Source organism: Ascaphus truei, chromosome 6 (genome assembly GCF_040206685.1).
Source record: "Ascaphus truei isolate aAscTru1 chromosome 6, aAscTru1.hap1, whole genome shotgun sequence".
Lineage (NCBI taxonomy): Eukaryota > Metazoa > Chordata > Amphibia > Anura > Ascaphidae > Ascaphus > Ascaphus truei.
The window spans coordinates 115,921,487-115,945,928 of NC_134488.1; positions in this window are offsets into that span (position 1 = coordinate 115,921,487).

The following is a 24,442-nucleotide window of genomic DNA, read 5'->3' on the forward strand; positions in this document are numbered from 1 at the left end:
CCTGCTCGCCAAAGTCAACGATATGAAGCACAACTACCAATCTATTACACCTCATCCAATTTTTTCTGGAGAACAGATGTTTCTACGTAGAACTGTGTACGAAATTGAGTTGCTGGAGGTGACAACGAAATGGCCTCCCACAGAAAGCATGCTAGCACCAACATATATTTCCATGACCAGCGTACATAGAGCAATACAAGAAGCTTCATATACACTGATGATCTACACTACAGTATGCATCACGTCCTAGGAGAAGAATTTCGTCACTGTGGAGAACAGACTGACGTTTGCTAAACACCTTCTCACAATACCTGGAATGTAATCTAACTGGCTAATCATCAAAGCCCTGTCTACTTGGGATTGACATAGGATCGTACACTTGACATAAAAGCGTATGTAGAGAAGACGAAAGAAAAAGTCAGCTCGACATCCTCCAAAACTTGGTCACCTTAAAGTGGAGAGCCAACCTTGCTACTTAATGAACCACTGCTATTGCCTTGTGCTACTCGACAGCACACTATGTATGTCCACTATAGGAACGATCCGTCCATGCCAAGAAACTAGACTCTGTTCTAAACTACATATGTTGTAGAATAACAGGATGTCTAAAGCCAACACCAAAAGATAGTTTGTACTTACTGGCTAGCATTACACCACCTGATATCAGGAGGACGGTAGCAAGCTAAAGGGGAAGATTACAGGAGATGGAAGACCCAGGGCATCCACTATATAGTCACACAGCAGTAACCAAATGCCTTAAATCAAGAGTTGTATGACCAGTGTTGCACTTTTTGGATACGACAGTTGGCAAGACTGAGATTATGGAATGAAAAAGGGTCCTAACAGTTGCATGTACTGATATAGAACTGGAACACTACGAAGACCTTCACTGTGGGGTTTATACAGACTGGTCGGTATGGCAATGCCTGAATCGACTGGCATGCAAACTGGCAGGTCTAAGACTAACATGATCAAATGAGGCTACTCTAATGACACAAATAAATGTGAGTACAGTGAAGTACAAACCGTGGAGCACCTGCTTGTTTGCCGACTCCTTGGGGAGACCTGTACGTAGGAGGACTTCACTAAAGCACTGTTAAGAGGTTGTGCACAGCTCTGGAAAAACCATGTACAGTAGACTGTGAAAAGGACATGAGAAGAATAAAGCACCAAATTCAAACATCTAGGAATGTTTTCTCAAGCTTAGTGCTTTTAACATATATTTTTATGAAACGGCGGCACAAAGCTGGCATTGATGCATAAAAGCTAAAGAAATATGGCCCAGGTTCATTGTATTGTATTGTATATCTTTATTTATATAGCGCCAAAAGTGTACTCAGCGCTTCACAAAGAATACAGTACAGGGAATTATAATTATACAATAAGTGCAGCAAAACCAGACAATAGGAAAGGAAATCCCTGCCCGAAGAGCTTACAATCTAAAAGGTTTAATGGGAAACTTACAGAGACAGCAGGTGAGGGAGTAAGTGCTGTAGATGGCAGTGCTTGGTCACAATGGGTTCATCTACCACTACTACAGATTATCATGCTCAATCCAGGGTTAACTCACAATGACTTCAATGGTCGTTACCACCGGGTCAGGCTTGATACATCCGCCCACCTAGCGGCAAAAGATTCTAAAGATGAAGTCATTCATCCTGCGCTGGTCAATATAACATTAAATTAACTTAATTGTGCATGGACAAAACATCATTAATTTTGTTTACATCAAATATCTTAAAAAGGCCAATTTGTCTATTTATCCGTATTTCTGGCTGCATATCAAGTGGACAACTGGGGCAAAATATGCATTGGAAAAGGGGATCTCTTTCAATCTGGTAAAGTTTTTTTTGCATCAGTGTTGCAGACAGGACACTGATAAATGGACTTCTAAACGTTAAAAACGTGCTGTTAGTTACTACTTGGCAGACAGTAGATTTCTACCGATTTCAATTTTGAATAATCTGTTCATCCATCTTTTCGGTAGAAAATGATTAACAAATGTGGAAATAAAGCAACAGAAACAATGTGTACTCAAACTGGCCAAGACATTTCAGACATGGACTTTCACCCAAACCACCAAGTTTCTACCCAAACTAATTTGACTGTGGTAGACAATAAGCATCTGAAAATTCAGGCTTGAAATACTCAAAGTCATGGCTGACCCATGACTGTATCTAGGCGGCCATGCAGACATGATACAGATGGTTATCGCTGCATGAAGTCTAAAAAAGCCTAAAGCTTCCTTCTGCAGATGTTTAACAATGGTAGCCGGAAGCATGCTATGAATGCTCACATACAATACCATGTGTATGTCATTTTCTGATCCTCGAACAGATATGACATTTGCTATCAGTGAGGATGTGAGGCCACTAGACTTTTAATATTCCATCTGCCAGAGACCATGCATGAACATTTTCAGTGGCTAAATAAGTCTCTAAACTCTCAGGTACATAATTAGATTGTAATAGGAATTTATTCTTTGTGGACTATTCTGCCTCGGTCTGTGTTTTATGAGCAAAGTGTAAAGCAGTGTTTTTCAACAGGGGTTCAACGGGCATCCCTAAAGGGTTTCCTGCAATTTTTAGGCATTTGAAAATTGTACCAAACACAGAAGAATTTACAATGCATCTGATCTCAGACGTGCTATAGAGAGGGTTGGGGTTTCTTACAATGCATCTGATCTCAGACGCGCTATAGAGAGGGTTGGGGTTCCTTACAATGCATCTGATCTCAGACCTGCTATTAGAGAGGGTTGGGGTTCCTTACAATGCATCTGATCTCAGACGCGCTATAGAGAGGGTTGGGGTTCCTTACAATGCATCTGATCTCAGACGCGCTATAGAGAGGGTTGGGGTTCCTTACAATGCATCTGATCTCAGACGTGCTATAAGAGAGGGTTGGGGTTCCTTACAATGCATCTGATCTCAGACGCGCTATAGAGAGGGTTGGGGTTCCTTACAATGCATCTGATCTCAGACACACTATTAGAGAGGCTCAAAGGATGTTTGTACTGCGGCGCTCCCCAAAATGTGTGGCTAAAAAATGTTACAACGCCTTTACTATATTAAGAATAATAAAAATATAAATAAGAGGTTGTGTTCGTGGTGTAAAAGAGTATATAGAAATATATACTGGCCCTTTTGATGATTTTGTGGTTGCTGCTTGACCTTGAAGAAGGGAACCCCGTGTCCTTCTTAACGTTGCAATGGTAGTGTGTAGGTGGTCAGCGCAAAACTCATGGACCTCACGATATTGATGAAACCGGATAAAGTTGAATTAAAAAGGAATAAAAACACAGTATTAGTGCATGACATCCACATGTGTGGGGGATAGAGGGGGGGGTTGGAGGGGGGGGGGATAGGTGTGGATGGAGGATACGATGGAAGTGTTGATGGTGAATTTCCACTATATAATCAATGAAAACATAAACATATGGATTCAGTGACGCACACGGGCTTGTGTGGTATTTCTCCCTCAACGCAGACTGTAGTGGGTTAATGCAGACTCATATAATGGAGTCTTAATAAACATAAAACTCACATGGCCTAATGTGAGTTCTTGCCCTCAGAGGGTGGTGTCCTGTATGGGTGGTGTGTAGTCGTCTCAGCAAAATAACCCCCAATAGGTATGGATGTGTGAGTGTCTCCTCTCCCCGTTTCCCAGAAGACCAAAAGAAATGTGTGCAAACCAGGGTTAGCAATATAACAGGTCTTTATTCGGTTAACAGTTAAGACATGAGCATAAACAAGCATACATGTTGTAAAAACAAAAACGGTAATAAAACAATATATGACAAGGTGAAATAGACAAAACAAAAAGCACACTCACACTCAATTGCAACTTCTGTTGCCCAGCATCAGCCGCTTGGTTTGATCCTGCACGATCTCGTCCTCCGTTGTTGCTCTCACTGGCGCGTCCAGCAGTGGAACCGGAAGAGGGGATCTGTACCGGATGTCCTGCGGTCGGCTGGGTCCCTCTCTCAATGGGCTCCGGCAGGGAACAATGCGTTTCGCAATAAGCTTCGTCAGAGGAACCTGACGAAGCTTATTGCGAAACGCGTTGTTCCCTGCCGGAGCCCATTGAGAGAGGGACCCAGCCGACCGCAGGACATCCGGTACAGATCCCCTCTTCCGGTTCCACTGCCGGACGCGCCAGTGAGAGCAACAACGGAGGACGAGATCGTGCAGGATCAAACCAAGCGGCTGATGCTGGGCAACAGAAGTTGCAATTGAGTGTGAGTGTGCTTTTTGTTTTGTCTATTTCACCTTGTCATATATTGTTTTATTACCGTTTTTGTTTTTACAACATGTATGCTTGTTTATGCTCATGTCTTAACTGTTAACCGAATAAAGACCTGTTATATTGCTAACCCTGGTTTGCACACATTTCTTTTGGTCTTCTGGGAAACGGGGAGAGGAGACACTCACACATCCATACCTATTGGGGGTTATTTTGCTGAGACGACTACACACCACCCATACAGGACACCACCCTCTGAGGGCAAGAACTCACATTAGGCCGTGTGAGTTTTATGTTTATTAAGACTCCATTATATGAGTCTGCATTAACCCACTACAGTCTGCGTTGAGGGAGAAATACCACACAAGCCCGTGTGAGTCACTGAATCCATATGTTTATGTTTTCATTGATTATATAGTGGAAATTCACCATCATCCCTTCCATCGTATCCTCCATCCACACCTATCCCCCCCTCCCCCCTCCACCCCCCCCTCTATCCCCCACACATGTGGATGTCATGCACTAATACTGTGTTTATATTCCTTTTTAATTCAACTTTATCCGGTTTCATCAATATCGTGAGGTCCATGAGTTTTGCGCTGACCACCTTCACACTACCATTGCACTATTAGAGAGGGTTGGAGTTCCGCAGAATTTCATAATATAATTATAATTAACCAAAAAAAAGTTGAAAACCACTGGTCTAACATGTCTAATTGGTTTAGTACAAAGGATTTTTTCTTCTATGTGCTGGGAGCGTTTAACACATTGCACCACTATTCAAGGCACAAGAGGCGTGAAATATGTCTCGGTATTGCAATATTTGAAAAGAATGCGTTGCTTACCCCTCCCGCAGGCTGTGAGTCCCATGTTTAAGAATTCAGCGCATGCTTACGCCACCTTTAAGGTGACTGAGAAAAACAAAAGCAGAAACTGTCAAGAAAAGTAACGCAAGCCACACATTTTTTAATTCATTGACTCGCGCTAATATGCAAATATAACTCCGCCCTAACTGGTCCCGCTTGTTCCCTCATTTCGTCTTAAGCAGAGACATACATGAAAATGGTACAACTAACATTAATATATAGACACTCCCTGGCGCAGGAATTATTTCAGCGAGAGCCAGGACAAAATAACGACTTTGTGTCAACATTTTGCCTTTCATACACAGAGCCCCAAGTCTGCATACACTGGGCCCCAAGTCTGCATACACAGGGCCTCAAGTATGCATACACAGGGCCTCAAGTATGCATACACAGGGCCTCAAGTATGCATACACAGGGCCTCAAGTCTGCATACACAGGGCCTCAAGTCTGCATACACAGGGCTCCAAGTCTGCATACACAGGGCCCCAAGTCTGCATACACAGAGCCCCAAGTCTGCATTCACAGGGCCCCAAATCTGCATTCACAGGGCCCCAAGTCTGCATACACAGGGCCCCAAGTCTGCATACACTGGGCCCCAAGACTGCATACACAGGGCTCCAAGTCTGCATACACAGGGCCCCAAGTCTGCATATTGTACACAGGGCCTCAAGTATGCATACACAGGGCCTCAAGTATGCATACACAGGGCCTCAAGTCTGCATTCACAGGGCCTCAAGTATGCATACACAGGGCCTCAAGTCTGCATACACAGGGCCCCAAGTCTGCATACACAGAGCCCCAAGTCTGCATACACAGAGCCCCAAGTCTGCATTCACAGGGCCCCAAGTCTGCATACACTGGGCCCCAAGACTGCATACACAGGGCTCCAAGTCTGCATACACAGGGCCCCAAGTCTGCATACACAGGGCCCCAAGTCTGCATACACAGAGAGCTCCCATTATACAAATAATAACGTTAAAAAAAGAAGGAAACTACATTTGCATTTTTTAATTACAAGTACAGTAAATTATTCATTATAAATACCTGCAATCTGTAAGATTGAAATGTTTTGATACATTTGTTAAGTATATCCACCCTAAAGCAGGGGTGCTCAACTCCAGTCCTCAAGACACCCCAACAGGTGACGTTTTCAGGATATCCCTGCTTCAGCACAGGTGGCTCAATCAGTCCCTGCTTCAGCCCAGGTGGCTCAATCAGTCCCTGCTTCAGCACAGGTGGCTCACTCAGAGGCTCAGTCTTGGACTGAGCTACCTGTGCTGAAGCTGGGATATCCTGAAAACCTGACCTGTTGGGGGGGGGGGGGGGAGGAGTTGATGACTGATGTTGAGCACCAGTGCCCTAAAGCATGAACAGCACAGTAACCCTATTAATCTGTCAGTAAAGCCCCTCTGGTGAGCGGGTATGCCTCACTTAGGTATATCCATCACTGGATCCCAGGGAGCTGTCAGGAAGTGTTCACATGTGAAGCTGCCTCTGCCCTCTCTGTCATCATCCCCAAATGTCAACTGGTTTGGAGCGTCCCATCAGGTACCAAATCTATTATTACACGGTCAGGGGAAGGCAAAGCGTTCCCATTCTGGTGTTATTAGGGGGTTAATGTCTTTATGTGAGTCGGAATTCTGCCTCGATGTGTTGCTTGTGGGGGAACGTCCAGATCTCACACTTCTTTATACATAGAGCTGTATATCAATCCCGTTGAGAAGATACAATATCTTCATCTCACACAATCCTAAAAAAGGGATTTTTGTAGGATTAGGAGCGAATCTGTGGCTCTCTGAAACAGAGGGACTTTAGCAATCCCATAGTGTTATCATAAGGGATTGTTGTTATCAGAGACCAGTTTGCATCACACTCTATTTATACCTACTGTTATTATGAGGAAATGTCCCAATTGTACATATGGACTTTATAAGTAGCTGGTGACACCATTTGTAATAGGTTTTCTCTCGATACCCTACAAATAGAAAGCCTCTGGTGGTAAATCCAATAAGACTTGATAGCAATTATTGCTTGATAACAAAGATAAGGACCATCCACATAAACTCAACCCATTGGGTACACACTGTAGCATCATTCAAGGGACTTGAATCATCTGCAATGGGACTTTAACAATCCCTGACAACAGCATTATTAGTGGCAGTGTTGGAGTCCAAAGTTTTCTTCTGTAGACTGATCTTTATTAGATGTATATGGTTTTATATCTCAGCTCTATAGATGGATGAAATCTTCTCACTTCTTTGCAAAATTTGCTTCTGAAAATGCATCAAAAATATATACGTTTGGCAAAAAAATCAACAAAGGCGAAAGGATTCCAAAACGTAGCGGTGTTTGAATGAATATTTGGGCACATTTTTGTAAGACTTTTGGAGAAATGTACTAGTCGTGTGAGTGAAGTGGTAGAATGCCTCAGCCCATTCCCAGCGGGCCGAGATGGGGGGCAGCTAGGGAAGCCCTACAAACAGCCCAAAAAGGCACCTCATTGGATATGCAAGATGCACGGTGTGTAATAACTGCGAGACTGTGTATAAGAGACAATAAAGCTGCTGTTTGAGGGAATAGAGTTACTGGCGCCCATCATTGCATGAAGCCTGCACCCTGAATAAGGTAATGCACCCTGAGTAGCTAATATTAGAGACACCATAAGAGCCAGGAAGGGAGGCTCACATAAATAATACAAATAATTTTATTAGTATTAGAGGATACATTATTATCAATTTTTACTAGACAGGGATTGATGGCTCTTAAAATTGACATGTATGGTAAGCCTGTAAGATATGTACTATAAACCAATGGAACCTACATACATGAGCATGTATAACACATACAGCTCTCTGCTCTCCGGGCTCTCATGCATAGCAGGACCGCTGCTTCCTTTATGTTCTAATAAATAATCAGGGAGCTCAATCTCAACTATTCTTGCCTGTGTCTGCCTTAAACATACAGTGTGTGTGTGTGTGTGTGTGTGTGTGTGTGTGTGTGTGTGTGTGTGTGTGTGTGTGTGTGTGTGTGTGTGTGTGTGTGTGTGTGTGTGTGTGTGTGTGTGTGTGTGTGTGTGTGTGTGTGTGTGTATATATATATATATATATATTGTCAGTCAGTATACACTTCTCAACACCTACACCTTTCAGAGAAATTGGCACTCCTTAAAAATCACTTTCCGAAAATGTGTTTAGGGAATTCCAGTGCTGGGGGGGAAAGGCGGGGTTAACCCATTCACTCCCAGAAGGGTCACTATGGCATTGCTTTTCTGTGAGGGAATGCTTACATTTAAAGCTGCCTCTATCCCATCTGTCATCATCTTCACGTCAGTAAAGTGAGAGCGTCTCTTCAGGTGCCAGGTCCATTAGGGCACTGTCAGAGAAAATGAATAGTATGACACACTGGTGTTTAGGGGTCAGTGTCTTCATGCTCCTAACTACCACAGCTTGCTAAGGGGAGGGGGGAGGGGGGAGGGGGGAGCCCCTTATCAATCTCCATTATATAGATTGACCAGGCATTGCAGGCCCTCTGGCAGTGAAAGAGTTAAAGCGGCAGTCGCCCCAGAAGTCTGTAAGAGTTTAACTGATATAATGTTAGTATCCTGCTTTTATTTATTTATTTATTTTTAGTGTTAAAAATTAGGATTGTCTTCATTTCGAGAACCTGAGGTTACCATGGTAACCTTGAGACTGCATTGGGCTCTGGGATGAGCTCCATTTTAACCTCCCGGGGACTTCATATTTCAAATGCGTATATCTTCTGAACTGAGCATCAGATTTTAGAAATAAAAACAGCGTTGGAAAGGGAAAAAAGAGCATAAACTAGTGATCAGCTCGGAACGCTGCTTTAAAATACACATTCCACGTATATGCACTCTTAACTAAAACTGGCGGAGTAAGTAGAGCTGTGGATAAAAGGACAGTATGTTTTTGACGCCTTTACCCCACACCTGATGTGCTAAACCGCTGTATTTCTGTGATAATTGCAGCTCTCCCCACATACAGAGATCAGAGCGTCTCGGAAAGCCCCAGGATTCTGCTGTCAGCAGCTGTCACAATGCAACCTCGTGAGTGCCAGAGGCGTCTGCGTGCAGCGCAACGCCATGCAGGTACTGTCTTGTACTGGAAGCCGCGGTTAACGTTTAAGGAAAGGAGATGTGCCAATGTCTTCCCGTGTGCTGCGCAGCGTTTATTGCCCCGCAAATCTCTCCCTACATTTCGAATTGTTTGGGGAACGTTCACATGGCTTGGAAATATCCAAAAACAGCATACCACCAGATAACAGCAAGAATGCCACCAGAATCTCACCTTTTTGGCAGAGTTTCATGAGAATGGCACCGTGGCCTTATACTCTGACTTTTAATGCCAATGTCAATTTTTGAAATGTCAATTTCATATTTTTTTGCTAGAATTGAGGATATTTTTAATGCAAAATTGTACCTGGTTTGTGAGTTTTTTTGCATGTGTCTAGGAAGGATACTGGTGGGGTAGATTTAGATTGTAAGCTCTCCGGAGCAGGCATTGCCTTTCCTTTTGTCTGACTTTGTCTGACGCTCATGCTATCCTTAGGGTTTGCGGGGGCCAAGACGGCGCGCTGGCAGCGGGGTCTTCCCTGTAAAAAAGGGGTCTTACCCTGATGAGCGGCACCCCTCCGGCAGCGGCATGTGACGTCACGTTGCCATGGCAACACGCCATCATATGACATCGCGGCATCACTAGACATCAGTCACTATGGCAACGCGACGCTACAGGAGGCGGCCCACTCCGGAAAAGGTAAGATCCCTCTCACAAACTAACACAGACACAGAGACACACACGCAGAGACACACACGCAGAGACACACACGCAGAGACACACACGTAGAGACACACACACGCAGAGACAAACACACTCAGAGAAACACACACAGAGACACACACACGCAGAGACACACACACGCAGAGACACACACACGCAGAGACACACACACGCAGAGACACACACGCAGAGACACACGCAGAGACACACGCAGAGACACACACACGCAGAGACACACACACGCAGAGACACACACACGCAGAGACACACACACGCAGAGACACACACACGCAGAGACACACACACGCAGAGACACACACACGCAGAGACACACACACGCAGAGACACACACACGCAGAGACACACACGCAGAGACACACCTCTCTCTGCCAGTCCGGGGACCCTGTGCTTCTTCCTCTCTCTCTTCTCCAACCTCCTGTCGGTGCCAGGATCCAACTTCCCCCTGACCAGAAGGGGGGATCTGGAGATGCTCCCCCCTCCGGTCAAGTGGAAGTTGCATCACGGCGCAGACAGGAGGAGGAGCGGAAGACCCCCGAAGGCGCGGGCCGAAGGCGGCAATCTTGCCCTAAGGCCGGCCCTGCCGGGTACTGGATTGTCTTTGTAAAACGCTGAGTACACTGTGGGCGCTATATAAACAAACACATACATGCACGCATACGACGTGAGCGGAACTACTCACCAGTGGGGTCCCGTGTAGAATCACCCCACCTCTCTTCTCCCCCCACACCCCCTGGACCCTACCTGTGCAGCGGGGGCCTACAGGGGGCCTACCAGGCTACGGCAAGAGCCCACTATGCGACGATTGCGGAAGTTGGGTCCAACTTCCAGCAGGGCCTAACTTTCGTGTTAGGACCACCGGGATAGGTCCCCCCTGCCACCGGGTAAGGCCCTGCTGCATAAGTAGAGCCCCGGGGGAGGGAAGAGAGAGGGGGCCCTGTAGAAATGCCGGAAAACTGTTTTGGCGGGCGAAGGGTAGTATGGGCGGACAGGTCTCTAACAATCGGGGCCCTGGTGAAGCTGACCCGGCTGCCCCTATGGTGGTCCCGCCACTGGGTAAAGACCAGCCTACTACAAATCCTTTTATTTAAACAACTAATAATATTAGTGAATAAATAAGTTTTACTTACTCGTGCCCTGTGAAAAGTGAATTATTCTGTGTTTTTTTTTAATTCGACAGGTTCTGTAATAAATCTGAAAGATTTGAAATACAAATAATTGTCTTCTAGTATTAGCCATTTTGGCTAATGATGACATCACCATTACTTGGCAAAGAAGCAAGGAGTTGGCAATTTGCCTGAAGGTACAAAGTCCGGCAGAGGGTCCTATCACCAAAGAGATCATACAAGTTATTCACAGTACTGTATTTGGTTACCATGGAAACATTCAAAGGTTTTTACACAGGACGTGGAAAAGGGGCGTCCATCCCATCCATGGAAGAATGGTGGGAAAGAGTGGAATGTATTAGATCCAAAAGGTCGAAATAGCTGTCTGTGAGTAGGTTTTACTGGCTAAGCCCAGGCTGTGCTGAAAAGCTGTGTAATGCGGCAGGTATAAGCTTATAGGGCCCCGTATTAAAATGGACTTGAGGTAAAAGGTGACAGCGCGCTCATTTGCATGTAATTTCCATAATCCTTGGCTGCAGTGTGAGCACTGTATATAGGTAACCATATTTGTCCCCGCAAAAATCGTGGACAAATGGGGGCCCGGTCCAATCCCTGGAGTACAACCAGGTAAATACAGCTCTCTTTGACTGTTAAGAGTGGGCACCCACACACCAATCTTTGTTCTTATTCTTATTACCCCGCAATCTATATATATATTTGGCTGTGCTTATGGGCAATCTGATTGGTCCGTCGGTCTGTCACTCAGCCTCTGGCCAATCAGATTGGTCCGTCGGCCCCCCCGCCCCCCCACTGGTCTCATTGGCCGGTGTGCTTTAACAGTCTAACCCACTTTTACACACACACCACCCTCACACCGCGTGCGCCTCTCCAAGACTGCCTACCACACGTGCACTAGCCGCCACCTCCCGCCCAGGTAAGTTACTAAACCGCTGCTTCACACCCCTGCGCCTCCGGCCTCCCCTCCCAGTTCACACCCCTGCCGCCAGCCCACGCCTCAAACCCTGCGCCTCCGGCCTCCCTTCCCGCCTCGCAGCTCACACCCCTGCTGCCTCAATCCGGCCCGCCACCTCACACCCTTGTGCCTCCCGCCGCCTCACACCCCGGCGCCTCCCGCCTCAATCGGCCGGGAGCAAGCGGTGGAGAGGCCGGCCGGTAGAGTAAGCTGGGAAGCGCCCGCCCGGTAGAGTAAGCGGGGGAGCGGTGTGGACGGGGGAGTAAGCGGGGAAGCGGCCGGCCGGGACCAAGCTGGGGGAGCGGCTGTATACCGCCAATTTCATCCCTCCCGACTCACCTCCCGCCTAGGCCAGGAACACACATGGCACTTCCTGCTGCCGCGTGCACGCGCCTCCGTCTGCTGAACATCATCAGCAGACGGAATGTTCCGTCACCAAAATATACATTGTACTGTGGTGTGTTTAGAATAAACCATTTTTAAACAACAGCATCGTATTACATTTTCTTACATCTTTATTTTCAACATTATTATACAACCTTTCCACCAAATAGTCAACCTATTGTTCCCCTATTTATAAATAATACTACCTACTACAGATTTACATCACGGGCAACGCCGGGTATATCAGCTAGTATAGTATATAAATCACCTTGTTAGAACCGAGCCTCCAACAGTAACCGTATAAAAGTGGACTTAATAACGAATCATTTGCAATTTAAGTATAACAAGAATATAAGTTCATAGCTAAGAGTGTCTGTATGATTATTCTATAGTATTTCATGGATATTATTCCTACTCAATGTATAAAAATCTTGGCTCTGGAGTAATGTTGGAGCACCGATGTCTGTGATTTGTACTATGCCGAAAACTAATAAAAACTATCTTATACTATATTAGTGAAAGCACTGTATGCCTGCCTGCCTGGATGTCCGGTGTCCCAAGGGGAAATCTCATTGGTCCCTTGGTCCGCCCCCGCACACCTCTCATTGGCCTGAGGCGGAGTGACGGGCCAAAGGACACACAGGGACACACACACACACACACTCTCCCCCGTCAGTTGGACCGCAGCTCACCTTCCACACAAATTCCCCCCCCCCTCCTCTCCCGGTGCCCCTCACTCTCTCCCCCCTCCCCACCTCACCCAAATCCCCACGCTCCGCAACATCCCCAGCCGCACCATCACCCTCACCGTGCGCCGCGGAGGAAGCGCGGCCCTCCTGCTCAGCAGCAAACTCCAGGCTCCTCCCCCCTCGCGGCGCGGCCCTCCTGCTCTCCCCCTCACGTGCGCCGCTACCGGAGAGGGGAAGCGCGGCCCGGGTCTCCTGCCACTCTTGCCCCCCCCAGCTTCCCGAACTCACCTCCTGCCCCAACCAGATGCCACGGGGTCAAGGTAAGTCACCCACCGTCTCCCACCCACGCACTGTCACCCAGTCACCCACACACTAACCCACACACCCACCCAGTCACCCACACACCCACCCAGTCACTTTCAAAGTCACCCACTCACTCAGTCACCCACCCACTCAGTCACCCACCCACTCAGTCACCCACCCACTCAGTAACCCACCCACCCACTCACTTAGTCACCCAAAAACTCACATAGTCACCCACCCACTCACTCAGTCACCCACGCACTCACTTAGTCACCCACCCACTCACTTAGTCACCCACCCACTCACCCACTCAGTCACCCACCCACTCAGTCACCCACCCACTCAGTCACCCACCCACACACCCACCCAGTCACTTTCACCCAGTCACCCACTTTCACCCAGTCACCCACCCACTCAGTCACCCACTCAGTCACCCACCCACTCAGTCACCCACCCACTCAGTCACCCACCCACCCACTCAGTAAACTCAGTCACCCACCCACTCTGTCACCCACCCACCCACTCAGTCACCCACCCACCCACTCAGTCATCCACCCACCCACTCAGTCACCCACCCACTCAGTCACCCACCCACCCACTCAGTCACCCACCCAGTCACCCACAACTCAGTCAACCAACTCAGTCACCCACCCACTCAGTCACCCACCCACCCACCCACCCACTCAGTCACCCAACCCACCCACTCAGTCACCCACCCACTCAGTCACCCACCCACTCAGTCACCCACTCAGTCACCCACCCACTCACTCAGTCACCCACTCACTCAGTCACCCACCCACTCAGTCACCCACCCACTCAGTCACCCAGTCACCCATTCAGTCAGTCACCCAGTCACCCATTCAGTCAGTCAGTCACCCACTCACCCACCCAGTCAGTCACCCACTCACCCACCCAGTCAGTCACCCACTCACCCACCCAGTCAGTCACCCACTCACCCAGTCAGTCACCCACTCACCCAGTCAGTCACCCACTCACCCAGTCAGTCACCCACCCACCCAGTCACCCATTCACCCACCCAGTCAGTCTCCCACTCACCCACCCAGTCAGTCTCCCACTCACCCACCCAGTCAGTCTCCCACTCACCCACCCAGTCAGTCTCCCACTCACCCACCCAGTCAGTCTCCCACCCAGTCAGTCTCCCACCCAGTCAGTCACCCACCCACCGACCCAACTCACCCACCCAACCACCGACCCAAAGTCACCCACCGACCCAAAGTCACCCACCCACCGACCCAAAGTCAAACCGACCCAAAGTCACCCACCCACCGACCCAAAGTCACACACCCACCGATCCAAAGTCACCCACCCACCGATCCAAAGTCAAACCGACCCAAAGTCACCCACCCACCGACCCAAAGTCACCCACCCACCGACCCAAAGTCAAACCGACCCAAAGTCACCCACCCACTCAGTCACCCACCCACCCACTCAGTCAAGTGTCACCCACCCACCCAGTCACCCACACACTCAGTCAACTCAGTCACCCACCTAGCTGTCAAGGGGGGGGGAAGCCTAACCCTGTCGTACGCCCCCCAAAATTACATCCCGGGCAACGCCGGGTCTCTCAGCTAGTTTGACATAAAAAAAAGAGTGGGCACCCAGGGAAGCACCGTGTTCATGAGTAACCACGAGAATATTGAAACAGTGCAACGTTCTCAAATGTGTGTGATGTGTCCCCGTGCCTGGGGACAGGAATAAAGACTGAGGTGTACTACGTCATTGTCACCCTTGCTATCTCATCGCCCAGCCGCCTGAATCCAGCACCCTGAATTGAAGTAACTTATGCTGAGTAGCCAAACATTGCACACTGATGAAATCTCCCTAGAAGCCGGGCAGGGACGGTAACATGTATATATATATATATCATCTATCTATCATCTACCAACAATCTATGAATTGAATTCAACAATATTTTAGGCTGCCCGTGTCCTTTTTAGTCCATTAGGAAATAGAATGAGAAATACACTACCCAGAAAGTTATACAGAGGCAGGAAACGACATTAGATAAATATAAGATCTCAAGTCGGGAAATGACCAGTTGTTACACTTATTTATTATTTATTTATACAATGTTTTACCAGGAAGTAATACATTGAGAGTTACCGCTCGTTTTCAAGTATGTCCTGGGCACAGAGTTAAGATGACAAATAATACATGGTTACAATACATAGTTACATAAGTGAACAGGGTATACATTATATACAAGACATTGCATGCACAGTTAGAGATAATATATATTATGGGCGTATGAAACAGGTACAGACCAGATTAAAATGTGAGACAGCTTTAGTTTTGAAAGAACTTAGACTGGTGGTGGCTGTGAGAGTCTCCGGTATATTGTTCCAGTTTTGGGGTGCACGGTAAGAGAAGGAGGAACGGCCGGATACATTGCTGAACCTTCGGACCATGAACAGTCTTTTCGAGTCAGATCTCAGATGATAAGTGCTGCATGTGGTAGGGGTGAGGAGCTTGTTCAGGTAGATGGGTAGCTTGCCCAGACAGGAGAGATTAACTTTGTGCCTAAACTCAAGTGATGACCAATCCAGTTCTTTGAGCATTTCGCAGTGATGCGTGTTGTAGTTGCATTGGAGAACAAAATGGCATATTCAATTGTAGAGGGTGTCAAGTTTGCTATGGTGGGTTTTGGGTGCCGAGCCGTATACTACAGTATGTCCCCATAGTCAATAACTGGCATTAGCATCTGCTGTGCGATGCGCTTTCTGACCAGCAGACTTAGGGAGGATTTATTCCTGTAAAGTACATCTAGTTTGGCATAGGCTTTGGTTGTCAGGGTATCAATGTGCATCCCAAATGTTAAATGGGAGTCAAACCATATGCCCAAGTATTTAAAACTAGTAACAGGAGTTAGGGTGGTATTAGCGTTGGTTCTGATCTGGAGCTCAGTGATTGGAAGCTTTAAAAATGTAGCCTTGGTCCCAAATACCATTGTTACAGTCTTGTCAGTGTTTAAAAACAGTTTGTTTTGGGAAATCCAATATTCAAGTCTCAAAAAGTCAGATTGAAGTTTGTGTTCAAGGTCGCAGAGGCTAGGGCTGTGTGCATATAAGATTGTGTCATCTACATACATGTGTATTGAAGCTCCCTTACAAGCTGCAGGAAGATCATTGATGAACACTGAGAAGAGTAGGGGCCCCAGAACAGAGCCTTGCGGGACACCACAAGTGATATCCAGGGGGTTGGAGTTAGAGCCTGAGATGGACACGTTGGGATCTACCTGATAGGTAGGACTGAAACCAGTTTAAAGCATGCTTCGCTATTCCAGACCACTGGAGTTTGTTAAGCAAGATAACATGATCAACAGTATCAAAAGTCTTTGCAAAATCTAGGAATATTGCACCAGTGAGTTGTCCCCGTTCCATTCCACACTGGATTTCCTTGCAAACTTTTAGCAGGGTAGTTACCGTGGAGTGTTTGGGGCGAAAGCCAGATTGGAATTGGCTAGGGAAATTTGTCTTGGCATAGTAATCACTTAATTGGGAGTGAACACATTTTCCCATGACTTTGGAAATATTGGAGTATTGGGAGAATAGAGATTGGCCTGTAGTTTGAGGCAGTGTTTTTGTCCCAACTTTTGAAGATTGGGACAACTCTGGCAGATTTCCAGGTCTTAGGGATATGGCCTGCAGATAGAATAGAGTTGACTATCGAAGCAATTTGTTTGGCAATGGCTGGAGCACCAAGTCTTAGGAACTTAGATTGCAGTGTCAGGTCCATATTGGCTGCTTAGTTTTAATTTGAGGAGCGCTTGTGTAATCTCCTCTTTGGATACTGGGACAAATTGAAAATTGTGAGCAGTGTTGGGAGAGGGTGGGGCTATAAGGGTACTTTCAGAATGAGGTTCATGTTTATGGTTTGGGATGCGTTTCGCTAATAAGTTAGTAGCACACCCCACAAAGTAATCATTGAATGCATTTGCAATGCCAGTGGGATTTGTCAGAGTAATATCCTCCTTAGTGATATTACTTGGCTGTTGGTGGTTAGAAGGCTGGAATATATTGTTGATAACCTTCCAGAAGTTAACTGGGTTTGATGTATTCTGGTAGAGATTGTCAGAGTAATATTGTGCTTTTGCATATCTTGTTTGCCTTGTGCACATATTCCGCAGGCATCTGTAGTGATTAAGATCCTTGGTAGTTCTAGTTACTTTGTAGCTTTCACACAAGGCATCCCTGAAATGGTAGAGAGCTATAAGGTCAGTTGTAACCCATGGAAGGTGGGCCCCCCGTACCCTCATTCTGCGTAGTGGAGCATGGGTATCACAGAGTTTTAAGAACTCGGATTGGAAATAGTCGAACGCAGAATCAGGGTCGGAAATTAAGTCGATTCTGTACCAAGGGCAGTTGGTAAGGTCAGCCAGAAACTGTTGTGGGTTAAAGTTTCTGAATGTTCTAGTGAGGAGAACTTTAGGGCTTGATTGGGGTGGTTTAATTTTCCTTACACAGTACACTATTGCATGGTCACTGAAAATGTCAGGAAGGATGCCAGAGGATTGGATTCTGCTGGGATTTGAGGAGAGAATCCAGTCTAGCAAGGAATGGTTGTGCGATTTCAGGTTTGTCCGTGTGGGTTGGGAAATGAGTTGTGATAGGTTAAGTGACTTGAGTTGTATCTGGATTTTGTGGTTTTTAGGGTCGAGCCAATTGTAGTTGAAATCACCAAGAACTAGCAGCTCACTCTTCTCATTCAGAGAGGAAATAGAGCCAAGAAACTGGGTGATATCAGTCAGGGACTGTAGAAGGGCTTTAGGGGGGCGGAAGATGCCAGCAACCAAGACGGGCTGAGAAAAAGGGAGGCAGATTTTGCCAACTAGGATTTCAATTGTGGGTGGGCTTGGGGGGCAATTTAACAGTGTAAATTGTAAGGTGTCTGCAATATAAAATAACACCCCTCCTCTCTTTGACCTATCTTTCCAAGAAATGGAGTATCCCTGAATGGCAAAATTTGCATCAAGGGTTTTAGGGGTTAGCCATGTTTCTGTGAGAATGATGGCTTTTGGGTTTATGCATAAGGCACCATGCCCTTAGTTCACCCAGTTTGGGAAGCAGGCTCCGGATATTTATATGGTTGACAGATAGACCTTTTTGGAATTTGAAGGGGGTATTCTCAGGGGTATGGGACAGAGCTGAAAAGGGAGGGCCCGGGTTAAGTTCAATATCACCTGCTAAAGAGAGTAACAGTATGAGCATACATTTTAGTAGTTGTTTGCAAGTTGTACATTTGTGGTGTTTGCCATTAGAGTGACCAGTGGTTGGTGTGCTTGTTTTTAGAGTTCTCCACCAACATTCAGTAGATAGTGCAAGGCTTTTGAGTAATCCAGGGTATATGGTGATGTTGGATGTGGGCCAGGAGGGAAGAGTTTGTAGTGGATAGAGAGTAACATTTCCATGAGGCCACAAGAAAGAACAAAGTTGAGATACATAGCAGGTTCATTATCACAGAGGTTGGTAATGTTGCATAAAGCTGTTGTGAGCTAAGTGAGTGTGCAGACTAAACAGCAGGGATGTGACTTTTCCTTGCCAAAATGTTTTGTCTTCTGTCATGGGCCTGTGACTCACCAAACACAGACCCCTTTTGCTTCGTGATTGCATCGTAACATTACATTACAAACTAAAACATATCCCCTAGACTTCATAAATACCGGTGGGTTAACTAATGGAGCCATAACAGTAAGGACAAAACAGAACAGTAAGGGTCTGTTACCCATTGGTGGACATTTGAGCCCATGTTTACTTAGAGATGCTACGTCATGTGGCACCATCAGGAACCGCTTAGGACATGCGGGCGTTGATTCTGAGACTGTAGCCCATATCGTTCTCAATATAGATTTGGAATGAGTGCTTGGATGTGACAGCCCTGGCTCCCAGTTCTCCTGTATAACAACTGCTGGGCATAAACAGGCACACTTCTGTGTGCCAACACTGGTCTGGGCCTGCTCCACATATGTCAGACTGAGCTCTTGTTGGCAGGTATATTGCCTTACAGCTCTTGCCATGCTTTATTTCTTCCCTTCCCTCCTTCTTTCCTTCCCTCCTTCTTTCCTTCCATTCTTTCCTTTTTCTTCGGAAAAATCGTGATACCTTTTCATGGTCCCCCAAATGTGGGTCATTTATTTACCCGTATCAACTACCGCTGGAAAAGAAACTCAGGAGATCCCCACTGCACTGGGGACTTGTCGTCTGCACTACGGTTCACACCACTCCTCTTTAGTTTTCCAATTTTATACGTGGCCTTTCTCTGTCTACCCCTGGGGGGAGGGGCTCTTGGTCACAGTACGATTCTCACTTTTATTCTGAAGAGTTTCTACGCTTTGCCTGGCACTGAAGCTAAAGAATTCCTGAAATCCAGATGGAATGTATCTCTCACCCTGTAATTGTTTGTGGTTCTGAGGTAACGGGGAAGGATTTGAGAAAGAGAGCTCACTATTATCTGCACTGGGTCATTTTAGGGCTAATTGCAGCTTATTCAGAACTTCCCTCTCCAAAAATATGAATTTCAAACCGTAGTCTTTTTTTTTTGTCTTCTGTAAAAAAAAAAGCAATTTACACTGCTGCCCGCTTATTCCCAGAAGAGAGTGAAGTTTATTGTCTACTTAAATTGTTACAGTATCTCTTCATTCCCTATTGCAGAAACCTGCAGCCATATTCTGGGGTGTGAAGAGCCGACACTTTTTTCAGCCTCCCAGTGTTATCATGGGAAGCTCAGTCCCATGTAACTAATGGCAGTGATTATATTTTGTAGGTTACCACTCGAGTTTAACGCCGTAAACAGAAAAAAAAAAGACAAGTATAATTCTTTTAAAATAATTCAACGTGAAATAATGTTTTCCTGACACTTTAAACATTGTACAACAAATAAAAATACCACTTGTGGGCACATTCACGTCTCTGACAGGTCAGCAACCCTGTCTTTATCTCCCAGCATACACTGCTTCCACTGCAGCTAGGGATTCTGGGTAATGACATGCACCTGAGCACATACAGTGTCACCTTTTACTTCTTGTCCATTTTAACATTGTAAACATTGTATCCTGAAGGGCAGGGTGGGTGTCACTGTTCATATCTCGGTCACAGGCAATTAGTTAAGCAAACAGGGTTTTTAAAAAAGAGAACACTTAGGCATAGGCGCTGAAACCCACCCAAGCTCCAGGCTACAATTTACACAAACATTCCAGGACAAACCATTTGAAGGCATTAATGACCTGTTGTTTTACCATATTAGAAATGTCAGTTCAATTGGCCCCTATTATATCCAATCCAGAAACCAGCAAGTGAAATGCAGAGACGTAGATGTAGCCTCAATATTTTGGTCCAACACCTAGATCTTTCCCAAGGCAACGAGGAATTGATAGACTCCTTGGAGCAGGCCTGCACAACTCCAGTCCTCGTGGGTCGCAAACAGGCCAGGTTTTTAGGATATCCCTAAATCAGCACAGCTGACTCAATTAGTGGCTCAGTCATACTGAGCCACTAATTGAGCCAGCTGTGCTGAAGTAGGGATATCCTAAAAACCTGGCCTGTTTGCGACCCACGAGGACTGGAGTTGTGCAGGCCTGCCTTAGAGTGTCTCATGTTGGCGGACTCCATGAATTATAACGAGGCATTTCATTCTCAGGGATGGGTCAACTTCGCCCCCTCAATGCCAAACCAGGATATTTGGAACAGAGTCTACATACCGAATGCACCATGTGTGGGATGGGCGGCTTTGCTTGCTCGGATTGGTTTCTGCTTGCCAACGCTAAGTTGGTCACCTTCCCACTGTCAGAACCCGTTTCCTTGTAGCACTATATACTCTTTCTCTGCCCCTATACAATATGCGGTGAACATAGGGAACGTGCTATCTCTACTTCTCATTCACTGTCTCCAGAGTATGTTGCCCGTCCTTACATTTAATTTCCCTTTTTCTTTTCTCTCTGTCCTTCTTTTCTGCGCCTCTGTACTTGGTCAGCAAGTTGTAGGCTCTTATTTAGGAAGGCTCTTTGGCCTGGCACCAATGTATAAAGCAATAGAATTCCTGAAAACCAGATGGAATGTATTTGCTACCCTGTAATTGTTTGTGTGGGCTCTGATTCTATCTGGGGAGAGGCAGAGGAACACATGGTCATTGGATTTTAAAGCCAAATATCATGTGTAGGAGATTATATTTCTTCTTCACAGGCCTATTTAACATCAGCATGCCTTAGTGCAGGGGTTCTTAACTCCAGTACTGAATACCCCCCTCCAATAGGTCAGGTTTTCAGGATATCCCTGCGTCAGCACAGCTGGCTCAGTCAAAGACTGTCCCACCTGTGCTGAAGCAGGTATACCCTGAAAACCTGACCTGTTGAAGGGGGGTATTGAGGACTGGAGTTGAGCACTCCTGCCTTACTGTATAATGAAAGCTTAATATCTGTATCTCTGAGCCCTCAATCTTCTTAGAGAAAACAGAACTGAAAGTATCGGAAACACATGCGCGGAGATTACACTCCAATAATAAGTACTGCAGCCAGGGCCGCCGACCGGGGTGAACAGCCGGGATAGGTGTCCCGGGCCCGGTGGCTGAAGGGGGGCCCGGCCGGCCGGCCGGTGCTGCAAGTTGGGCCAGACCTCTGGCCAGGCCCAGCAGCTGGTTGCCATCGGCCCCGGCTCTCCCTCAGCTGCAGGCCTCTCCCTCACTCTGTCCCACGCCGAGCTTCCAACGCCTCTCTGACGTCAGAGTGCCGGAAGTAAGCTGGGCCTCAGCTTCCGGTGTGCGGCGGGATGAGAGGGAGGCCCGTTGCGCTCCAGAATTGGAAGCTCGGCGTGGGACAGAGTGAGGAAGAGGCCTGCAGCTGAGGGAGAGCCGGAGCCTGGCCGCCTGCAGCCACCGGGCCGGCCAAACCATCCCCAAGGTAAGTCTACTTTTTTGATATGTATTGGGGGGTGGGGGTATTTTGTATATGTATTGGAAGGGTAGGGGTATTTTGTATATGTATTGGGGGTGGGTGTATTTTGTATATGTATTGGGGGGTGGGGGTATTTTGTATATGTATTGGGGGTTTGGGGTATTTTGTATATGTATTGGGGGTGGGTGTATTTTGTATATGTATTGGGGGGTGGGGGTATTTTGTATATGTATTGGAAGGGTAGGGGTATTTTGTATATGTATTGGGGGGTGGGGGTATTTTGTATATGTATTGGAAGGGTAGGGGTATTTTGTATATGTATTGGGGGTGGGTGTATTTTGTATATGTATTGGGGGGTGGGGGTATTTTGTATATGTATTGGAAGGGTAGGGGTATTTTGTATATGTATTGGGGGTGGGTGTATTTTGTATATGTATTGGGAGGGTGGGAGTATTTTGTATATGTATTGGGGGTTGGGTGTATTTTGTATATGTATTGGGGTGGGTGTATTTTGTATATGTATTGGGGGTTGGGTGCATTTTGTATATGTATAGGGGGTGAGTGTATTTTGTATATGTATTGGGGGTGGGTGTATTTTTTATATATATTGGGGTGGGGGTATTTTTTATATGTATTTGTGGGGTGGGGGTATTTTTATATGTATTGGGGGGGGTGTATTTTGTATATGTATTGGGGTGGGGGTATTTTTATATATATTGTTGGTGGGGGTATTTTGTATATGTATTGAGGGATGGGGGTATTTTTTATATATATTGGGGGTAGGGGTATTTTTTTTATATATATTGGGGGGTGGGGGTATGTTTTATATGTATTGGGGGGGTGAGTGTATTTTGTATATGTATTGGGAGGGTGGGGGTATTTTTTTATATGTATTAGGGGTATTTTTATATATATTGGGGGTGCGGTATTTTTTATATGTATTGGGGGGTGTGGGTATTTTGTATATGTATTGGGGATGGGTATATTTTTTATATGTATTAAAGCGGTGTATTTTTAATATGTACTGTGGGCGTGGGGTGGGTGTATTTTTATTATGTATTGGGGGGTGGGGTTATAGGTACTTAGGGAGGTGAGGTTTTTGGGTGTGTATTTTGTGGGGGGGATTTGAGTGAGAGTGGGTATAATTGACAGAAGGTGGGGGAGAGTGAGAGGAGAGAGGGGGTGAGGGAGTACGTGAGGAAAAGGGGGAATAAGAGTGAGACGCAGGGGAGAAAAATACATGCGAGGCGTGTGGAGGGGGGTGAGTGAGGAAAGGGGAGAGAAATACATGGGAAGAGGGGGGAAATAGCAGGGGCTTGTGAGGTGTGCAATTTGGGGGGGGTGGGGCTCGCAATACCGCCACTGATTAGGGGTCCCTGAACGTAACTCTAGTCCTGAGCCCGGGAAATCTGTCTGCGACCCTGACTGCAGTATGATCCCACGTTACTGAGGCAATTCCTCCTAGGACCAAAGTGAACTAATTCCAGTGACATGTTTAATAGGTCTCACCTGGGTAATTGATACCTATATTATATACATTCATTGTTTAAGTGAGGCTTGGGAGGGGTTTGACTTTCTGTGGCTACTCCCTTCTGTGTGATGTCACAGCGTGTTCTGCGAATGCTTGTACAGTCAGAGTCCCCCCTCTGAGCTTCCCCTACACACTACTGGTTCTCTGATAAGACCAGAGTGGGACAGGGGTAAAGAAAACACTTCAGTGACAAAACTTCCCCATTTAGAAGCCCCTAAGAGATTCAACTGGCCGACTATGTGGGATTGCACCTTTAACTGCCATTGACTTGAATGGCAATTAATGCAGCATTGAGCTACAATACCTCTTATCCAGGGGCAGATTTCCCATAAGGCTGACTAGGCCTGTGGGTGGAAAATATTTTTGGGAAGCAATTTGTGTGTGTGTGTCTTACCTTTTCAAGAGCGGGCCCTGTCCTGCAGCTTCACGTCGTCATGGTGACCCAAGGCCAAATGACGACCAGATGCCATGACAACATGGCGTCACATGATGACGCTACGCTGTGGAGGAGGGCTGCCCGTGAGCCTACAGGCGGCACAAAGGTAAGTCTGCCACGGCTCTTATCGGAGCTTAGTGAATCCCGGTCAGAGATCCTTAGCAACCATTGCTGCAATTCAGTATGCTGGGAAGAC